The 9,420-nt window shown below is 35.8% G+C and overlaps 1 long non-coding RNA gene across 5 annotated transcripts; it reads left to right on the forward strand.

Annotated features, from left to right (window-relative positions):
* The first annotated feature begins 689 nt into the window (after positions 1 to 689).
* Positions 690 to 3,735, forward strand: LOC113323302. Of its 5 annotated transcripts, XR_003347529.1 has the most exons (6): positions 693 to 1,148; positions 2,090 to 2,174; positions 2,552 to 2,591; positions 2,747 to 2,925; positions 3,029 to 3,332; positions 3,673 to 3,735. It is a non-coding gene; the product is annotated as an uncharacterized LOC113323302 (long non-coding RNA). The 5 variants fall into 5 exon arrangements; XR_003347530.1 differs by having other exon boundaries at positions 691 to 1,148; positions 2,455 to 2,925; XR_003347527.1 differs by having other exon boundaries at positions 692 to 1,148; positions 2,518 to 2,925.
* The last annotated feature ends 5,685 nt before the right edge of the window (positions 3,736 to 9,420 follow it).

A 9,420-nucleotide genomic window follows, 5' to 3' on the forward strand; every position in this document is an offset into this window, starting at 1 on the left:
ATTGCGCGTTCTTTATTTTTAGTGTTGTATTCTTTTCTTGCTGTTAGTTTTTGACCTTTTCCGCAGCTTGCCTTACAGCAAGTTGTTGTTAGTTTTAGGAGTTCTACCTTCATATTTTATGTTCACTTTTTTATATAGATGTTGATTTGGTAGGATTTGTTTCACTCAACTGGTGCTAAATCTTTAAGTGTATAATGTTGTCATGTGCTAGGGAGACCACTACAATGGCATACTGTCAGATCCGTTGTGCTTATTCTATGCCTTCCTGCGCCTGTTGATTGAGGTGATAGAGAAGCCACTAATATATTCAAGAAAAAGAAAGAAAAAGTTGAGGAAACAGATCAGAATTGTTTGTCTACTGTCGGTTGTTGCCGGAGGTAAGTATCTCGAAAATCCACTTTGAGCTGAATCCTTCCTTTGGCTGCTATATTGTTTTAATGGGTCTGAACTTTGATTTCACTATACCATATTCAAGGATTAGTAACTCAGATTCGCAACAACTTTTAGTTACAAAAAAAGTCGCAACAGTTTCGAACAGTTACGAAACTCGCAACTGTTTGTTTCAGTTGCGAATCGCAACAGTTTGATATTCCACATGTGTCACTCGTGTGTGTGGCTGGGCACAGTTTAAGCTGACTCAGTATTCAGCCTATTCAGTTTGAAAAATGACTCGGCTGTATCTTATCTTATCGACCAGACCTCTCATTCAGTCATTCTCTTTCTTTCTTTACATATCAGTTTCAAAGGAAACCTACGTTCTTCATCACTATCCTGTATCTTTTCAATGGAAAACTAATATCTAACCCCTAATGCTAGATTTACTTCAAACGGATTTGATATTCCCACTACAGAAATTGAAAGTTAGGGTTCGAGGTGATGTCGTGAGATGAATCGGGGTTTTGCTGCAAGAATCAAAAGCTGTGAGTTGAAAGTTAGGATTTGAGATTGAAAGAAAATTAGGGTTCTAGGTGATGTCGAGAGATGAATCGGGGTTTTTTCTGCAAGATTCAAAAGTTGTGAGTTGAAAGTTAGGGTTTGAGATTGAAAGTTAGGGTGGATAACATTGAAACTGAAAGTTAGGGCTTGAGGTGATGTTCTGAGATGAATCAGGGTTTTCCTTCAAGAGTCGAGATTGATTAGGATACAAGGTATGAGAATATTCAGAAATTTACAGATCTATTATATTTGTATTAGATAAATTTAGGAGATGTATTTTGATATTTCTGTGAATCAAGGTTTGGGCTTGATTTTTTTCTTTTTTCCTTTCGTGACTACCATTTTTTGAATTTACAAATTTTGATTCGATAAAATTCAAGCAAGAAGAGACCAAAAATTTAAAGATACGGGGTATTTTTTTTTAAGGAGGTAACCTAAGTGTTTGGGTAGTATCAAAGGGGGTTTTAAACAAAAAATAAGTTGTATTGCATCCTCCCTGTATAGTGAAGCTTAAAGCTTTCACATGAAATCAAGTGGGTATTTGTAGACTCTAAATTTGATATCTTTGATATGGGTGATGTTGTGATTTACCTTCTTTTGGAGTGCAGTGGATGGAGTGTTAATATTAAGCAAAAAAAAGCGTACAAACAGTTGACACAACTTGTCCAAGGGTGTCTAAGCTTCTTTGCTAAAAGCAGTCTGAATGGTTATTTAATATGACTTGTTTCTTTGTTATTTGATAGTCTTTTTCCAAGTTTTGAAACTATTCTAGGTATGGAACACTATGGGAAAACTGGACTTTCTTTTTTCATGTATAAAATAGTTATTGTTAGAATCTAGTAGTTGTTTCAGACATCCCATGCAATCAATTCGATAGGAATTGACAGATCATTGTGTTTAGATAGTAGCCTGATATACTTGTCACTCCCTGATCTTCACTATGTGTTTCATCTTCTGTTCATTTGTAAGCAACTTTAAATTTATTCACTGCTACTACTTTTATGGCATCCATGATATAGCTTTCGTGCATATGAAGGGTATGAAGTGGGCTACAGGGTAATTGGGATGTAATTGCATTTATGGTAGATGGTTTTGGTCATGTATGGTTTTGGATTCTCTAGTTAATATGTTTTGTCTCTTGATATTGTAACAGCATGGTGAGTTGGTTGTGAAAAAACTATCTAGTGGAGGGTCTTGTCATTGCAGTTGTAACTTCAAGTACTTCAACCTCAGATATGGTAAACTAACTCCTATCTTCATGGTAAACTTATCCTATTTTTAAAAATACCTTCACTGTAAGTTAGAAAACTGCGATAAGGTTATGATTTTCGTTTTTGTTTTCCCGAGCTGGCATAAAAAATGGTTGGTGTTATGCACCTGAATTACCTCGTCCTACCATATGATGTTTCACTGAATTTCTATAGTTTATGTTCTCATGAAGGTTCACTTGCACAAGTATGGCTTTAGTATAAGGCTTAGGTATTCAGTCTCCCATGTTGGGTATCTTTATATTTGTAGGTTCACTTGGTGACCTTCAAAGAACACAGGATCATTGATTTCTTGTTGCTGGACATTTTGCAGACACTAATGAAGCATTCTCTTTTCCTCTATGTAGACATTTTCCAGAAGTTTTGTCGGCTCAACGATCCGACAAGGTTTGCTTATTCATCCTTTACAAAAATAAGTTAATGTATTAGTTGTGTCGGGAATCATGTAATGTCAAATATTTTGTTGTCCCTACATATTTATAGTCTTTTAATTTGAGGAACTGATCAATCTAGTCTTCAACCTAAACATGGTTCTAATGAAGCTCTCAATTGCTTTACTGATGAGAGATGGTCAATAATGGGAAATGATGGGGTAAATGATGTCACCAACCTTGTCAACTCATCTTCCGAAAAAATTACGGGGACTAATAACTCTTTCATCAACGGGTTTTTAGTTGTGAGTAATGTAGTACTACGTGCTAAGACATCCATGCCTTTTCTGGTTAGGATACTGGCCCTAGTGGTTTTATTTTCCTTTATTAGTATTTCATTTCTACTATGTTAGAGGGGTCCTTTACACTTTTTGATTTCATTTTGGTTTGCAGAATGTACCTGCTGCTGTGCTTCTCATAGTTCTTCGAGAGCATGGGCAGATAATAGCATTGATGCTTACCCACCTTCTGGGGTCAAAGATGCTCCTTAAGCTTAGGGTCTCGGTTTAGCGGTCTAAATTTGCATCTTTTACATTATTTTGATTTGATTGTCTAAAGCTGCTAAATTCAGTCATTGCTATGAAGTTTGTAATTTCTGTATTATGTGTGTTTTAATTGTGCATGATGACTTTATGTTGTGTAAAAAGTTGGGTGAAAGTGCTTTTTGGAGTAATTTATAAAGAAACCTGAGCTCAAGGTAATTATCACACTCTAATTGCCTTGGATTAACTTACCTTTGATTATTTTTTTCAATATGTCAATTGGGTTTTGGAATGCTATTATCAGATGGTATTTATCTTGGGTCGATAGTTTTTAGGCAATTCTAGAGTAACAGGAGGTTACTTTGATTGAAAATTTTGTATTGTGATTGATAGTTTAGGAATCTGAAGTAAGATATTGAAGTAGCTCAGAAACTTCACTTTAGCCAATTTTCTAGATTTGTCATTAGAGTAATGATGAGCGACTAATTCTTACATATTTCCTACCTAAAATATATATTGTTGGTGCTTATTTTGGTATTTATTGTGTTTTTGTAGGTAAATGAATAAAATGGGCTCTTCCAAGAAAATCGGCTAAACCTAGGATTCCAAGAAAAAAATATGGACTACGGAGTACAGGGGTCGTGGATACTTTTGGATCTAAATGGGATATGCCCAATTTAAGTTAATGAAGGAGATGATGGGCTGAAGTTGGTTTAAGAAATTAACATGCTCGGGCATTTTGGTCTCGTGGATTTTAGGATGAAGGACTTGGTGATTAGTTCTCGAAGGATTTAGGAGGTATCACGTAAAATGAAAAATCCTACTCAATAATTAATGTACGAGGTATGTCAACATGGTGGAGGAAGAAAGGAAACTAAATATCTTTTGAAACTAAAGAAGATTGATTTTGAGCATAAGATCAGTATGTGCTCATATAATATTTTCTTTCCCATGAAAATGAAAGCAAGTGGTCGGACATGTGGCACACTCCCATTGGACATGAAATGTGGAAGAGAATTAAAAGAGGAAGGTTAGATTTTGTTGAAATCTATATATTGATGCCGAGAACAGGAAACCAGGGGGTGATTGGAGAGCCGGTGAGCCGGTATCCAGTTTCACAATTTTCTTTTATTTCTTCTATTTAGTTTTCTTTATAATAATGAGGAACTAGAATCACATGCTGGGATTATGGAGGAAGCGTTGTTCCAATAATAAAGTGGTATTTTCTTATTAATTTATTATTGCAATTTCTTTATGATTATTTGCACTGAACTATAATTGATTATAATATTTTTATTAATTAGATGTGTTCTATCTTGATGGTGCATGCTTAGCTTAGAGCTCTTGATGTTCCATACTTGCGATTAACAATTAATATTATGGAAATCTAATATTGGCAATATCTAAGAATCAAATTGAACGTATGAATTGCATAAATATTATTGTTAACTGAATCACTTAAAAATTGGTCAATGGTGGAATCCATAGTCTCACTTCTTTCCATAATCTTAAATCTTAAATCAATCTTCACAAGTCCGAGAGAACGGTAACCTTCTTACCACTATATAAAATTCGATCAATTTTTGGAGCCGCCGACGCGGATTTGTTTTTAGGTTTTATTTTATCTGTTCTTTTTTACGCGTTTTGGTATTTTTGTTTGCTTTCAGATTTGGAGCTAAGCTAAAGGAAAAGAGAAACTGCTGAAAAGAAGGGAAAATCCCAAAATGGAAAGAAAAGAGAAATCCAAAAGGAGTGAAGAAGAAGATTTTGTAAATAATTTTAAATTTATTTTTTTTAGAAACTGTAACTAAGGTTTTTATTTTTGTTATATTTTATTTTTGGACATTTTTTTCTTCTTTTCTTTTAGACATTGAACATTGGACTTTATTTTTAACACCCTATGGAAGGGTAGTTTTAAGTAAACTGTTTGCAGAGAAGGACGACGATTATGATATCGCCTCATCCCCTCGGGTTCGTACATGACATAGGAGTTGTGGCCCGAGTCGACTTCAACGGTTCATCCCCCGTCTGGAACGGGAGGTAAGAATTCTAAACACCCGCGAATACCCTGTCAGCGGGTTTACTGGATGATTTCGTATGCATATATGTTGAGGACCTGAAATCAGATTTAATTTTCTAGTAAAGGGCAAGGCCTTGCTAAATCAAAATAAGGACTCAGATTTCATCACTGTTTCCTTCTTGCCCGCCTTAGGAACACGTAACCTACCGAACCTAAGCCTTCAAATTTGGACTAGAATGAGACCGATAGGGTAATGAGCTTATTAGGAAAGTCGTTCGGAAAATATTGGTTACTTGAGCATACTTTGAAGTTCATGATGGTTTCTGTGAGTTGAATACGCCGCCTTGTAATGCCGGTGAGGCCTTGGGTATCAAAGCTCCACTGAGCTTTCCTCGTCTCTATTCAACTTACTTTAACTCAAATTGATTCCAGAGAGGTTTGCTCAGATTGTAACGAATTCCTTTTCGAAAGAATAAAAGCTGGTCTAGAAACAATTAAGGGATCCATCATGCTTTTTGTTTGCTAGATAAAATAGGCTTGTTGTGGTCGAGTCAGCCTTCTTTGTGTTTGTTTAGAATTCCCTTGCAGTTAGGATGTCGAACTGGTATAGCCAATACAATAATTATTCGACTGAGCAACATGAACATTATTCTTTTTATGACCATAGTGTGAATAGTGGTTGGGAACACCAAACTTTTGAAGGTTATGGGTCATACCATGGTGAGCCCAATTACTATTCACATGAATACCGGTCATCCGAGCAAAATTCCTATAATTCCTCTTCTCAAGATGAGGCACGTAAGATACTTGAGTCAACTCGTAAGTTACATGAGTCGACACATAAGTCAGCGGACACAGATGACTTAGTTATAAACGAAAGAACTGTAACAATGAGTGAACCTTCTTTAGAAGATAACCTCAGGAAGTTAGATGAGTCAATATGTAAGTTAGATGAGTCAATATGTAAGTTAACTGAGTCAACACGTGAGTTTGCTGAGTCAACACGTATGCTTGAATTAGAAACGGAAGAAAGAGAAGCTCGAATTACTCGTGATTGCCAATACATTCTTTTCTATATCACCCATGAAAATGAGAATAATTTTTATAATAATCAAGATGTAGAGGTTAGAATTGGTAACACTACTTATTTAGATGATGTTCGATCATTTTCATGTTATTATAATGATGATTATGATGAGGATAGTATTGATGAAGAACATGAAATGTGTAGGCATAGTGGTCAGGAATTTGTTACTCCGATTGAGCTTTATAATGATTGTTTTGTTTCTAGTACAAATCCAAATAATTTTAATAATTATTCACCTATTCAAAAGGATGAGGATTTGAATAGGGATACCACCGTTTTAGACGATGTAATTCATGATCCTTTAGCCTGCAGTGTGTTGGATAATCCATTATTAGATGTGTCTATCAGTGAATCGGAGGAAGTAACTTTGATTAACACCTTAGTTAATGGGCCTTTACTAGAAGCTTCCTCTGATAATCCTTTATATGATTGTGATGATGGTTTAGAGGAACGAGTTTATTTTGAGTCTAGCGATTTAGAAACAACAGTCTTAGACAAAGAAAGTGAACTCGTAAAAATGAGTGAGGATGCACCTGATTACAACTTAGAAGAATCAATTGACAATTTTCAGGAATCTAATGATTTAGAAATTAGTGAAATCGTGACTAGTCTACCTAGAGACACTGAAAACTCTAAGTTTGAGGGTGATTATCACTTTACTGGTGCTTTACCTTTAACTCTTAGAAAGTTCCCTCGTGTAGGACTTGACATTTGTGCCTCAACCATCTTACAAGATTATCTTCATACACTTTCTCCTGAACCTAGTTGTGTCCATAAGAGAGCTCAGTTGTTAGAAACCCATCCTCTGGTTGATGTGGTTAACCCAGGCTATGATACCAAGATTGACTTTGTTTTCCCACCAAAAACTTTTCTTCCAATTGTGGGAACATATGATTTTCAGATGTGTCCGTTATTAAGTTTTGAGACTAAACCTAATTACTTTAGGAAAATAGGGTCGACACATTTTCTTAAGGAAGACCACCTCTTTCATTCTGGTCAGCTGTGTGAGTCAAATCTGATTGACTAGAGGATCCCCAATTATTCAGGCTTTTGTTATGCGCTTCTAAGTTCTTACTTGAGTATTTCCAGACTCTTCAGCCTGATCTTCAGAATGCCTTTGAGGAAATCCAACCAATGAAATCTTTTTATAGAGCCTGAACCTGAACCACAACTAGATGTAGTTGTCTTAAACAAGGGTATGTTCGATGTTTTCTTGGTTTGTTGTAGTTTTCTCTTCTTGTGGTTAGCACTTTTTGATCCAGATGACCCACAGTTATTCCGGCTACTGCTTTATGATTCTATGAGGTGATTAATTCCTTCCGATGTCTGGATAAAGACTTTAAACTTAGCACTTCTTGGGAGGTAACCCAATCTCATGCAACACAATAATATCTTTCCTTAAGTCTTTTGCTTCAAGTGGTAACAGTTTCTGCTTGTTCATGCTTTTAATTTTATCTTTAGAACATTGAGGACAATGTTAGATTTAAGTTTGGGGGTATGGGAGAAACTTTTTATTTGCAATAAATAAACTCCAAAGCCTAAAAATTTATGTTTATTAAGGATGGCACTAACCAATCTAAATGGATGGGAACATCTTGGTTGTAGGAGTTGAGGAACCAATCTGATTAGATGGAAACATCTAAAGAGTCTATTCATAAAAGCACGGAGCTCAGGTGTTAGAATAAAAAAAAATGGTAGTTTCGCCATATCTCGTTGAATCCTAATCCTTCTGTTTTTATTTTTTAAAGTGATTTGGTGGGGCACACGATTCAAGTTGTTACCATTGTTAGGGTGAAATAGAGTGATTGAGATACCAAAAAAAAAAAATTGCGACCAGACCATCAAACCAACCGGAATAAATTCAATAAAGTCGACCACTGGTGCCCTTGTATATTCCATTTGTGTTGACCTAGAGTTAGGTTTATCGACCACTAGTTCCCTTGTATTTTCCAGTTGTGTTGATATTAGTCAGACCGGTATCTCAGTTCATTAGGATAGGTTCATCTTGGCAGAGGCCTTCAGACAGATATGGGAAACACCGTTCACTTTAAACCATCTATTTTTCTCTCTATTCATCTTCTTAATCTTTCCATGTGATTGGTTGACTCCAGTTATGATGTCTAGAAACTATCTGAGTAGAGCTCTGTCACTTATATATGAATTATAGTATGCTGAGTGCAAACTCGTGTACATCAATTGGAATTTCGCATCAGGGTACTTCCTCCTATAGTCAATGTTTTTATGCCAACCAAGGAGATTCTTTAGTGCCTTTCAAGGTTCTGCGTACATAGCTAGGGTCTGGAGTAAAGGTTTTGTGGGTACACCTCTGGTAAACCCCCCCGAGACTATAACTCGATCACAAGGCCACCTAGTAAGTTTTTATTTTCTAGAATAAATTTGCTCGAGGACTAGCAAAATATAAGTTTGGGGGTGTGATGAGCGATTAATTCTTACATATTTACTACCTAAAATATATATTGTTGGTGCTTATTTGGGTATTTATTGTGTTTTTGTAGGTAAATGAATAAAATGGGCTATTCCAAGAAAATCGGCTAAACCTAGGATTCCAAGAAGAAAATATGGACTACGGAGTACAGGGGTCGTGGATACTTTTGGATCTAAATGGGATAGGCCCAATTTAAGTTAGTGAAGGAGATGATGGGCTGAAGTTGGTTTAAGAAATTAACATGCTCGGGCATTTTGGTCTCGTGGATTTTAGGATGAAGGACTTGGTGATTAGTTCTCGAAGGATTTAGGAGGTATCACGTAAAATGAAAAATCCTACTCAATAATTAATGTACGAGGTATGTCGACATGGTGGAGGAAGAAAGGAAACTAAATATCTTTTGCAACTAAAGAAGATTGATTTTGAGCATAAGATCAGTATGTGCTCATATAATATTTTCTTTCCCATGAAAATGAAAGCAAGTGGTCGGACATGCGGCGAGTCTTTATTAGATGATATTGTGTATTCTTAGACAAGTGGCACACTCCCATTGGACATGACATGTGGAAGAGAATTAAAATAGGAAGCTAAGATTTTGTTGAAATCTATATATTGATGTCGTGAACAGGAAACCAGGGGGTGATTGGAGAGCCAGTGAGACGGTATCCAGTTTCACAATTTTCTTTTATTTCTTCTATTTAGTTTTCTTTATAATAATGAGGAACTAGAATCACATGCTGGGATTATGGA

Source organism: Papaver somniferum, chromosome 11 (assembly GCF_003573695.1).
Source record: "Papaver somniferum cultivar HN1 chromosome 11, ASM357369v1, whole genome shotgun sequence".
Lineage (NCBI taxonomy): Eukaryota > Viridiplantae > Streptophyta > Magnoliopsida > Ranunculales > Papaveraceae > Papaver > Papaver somniferum.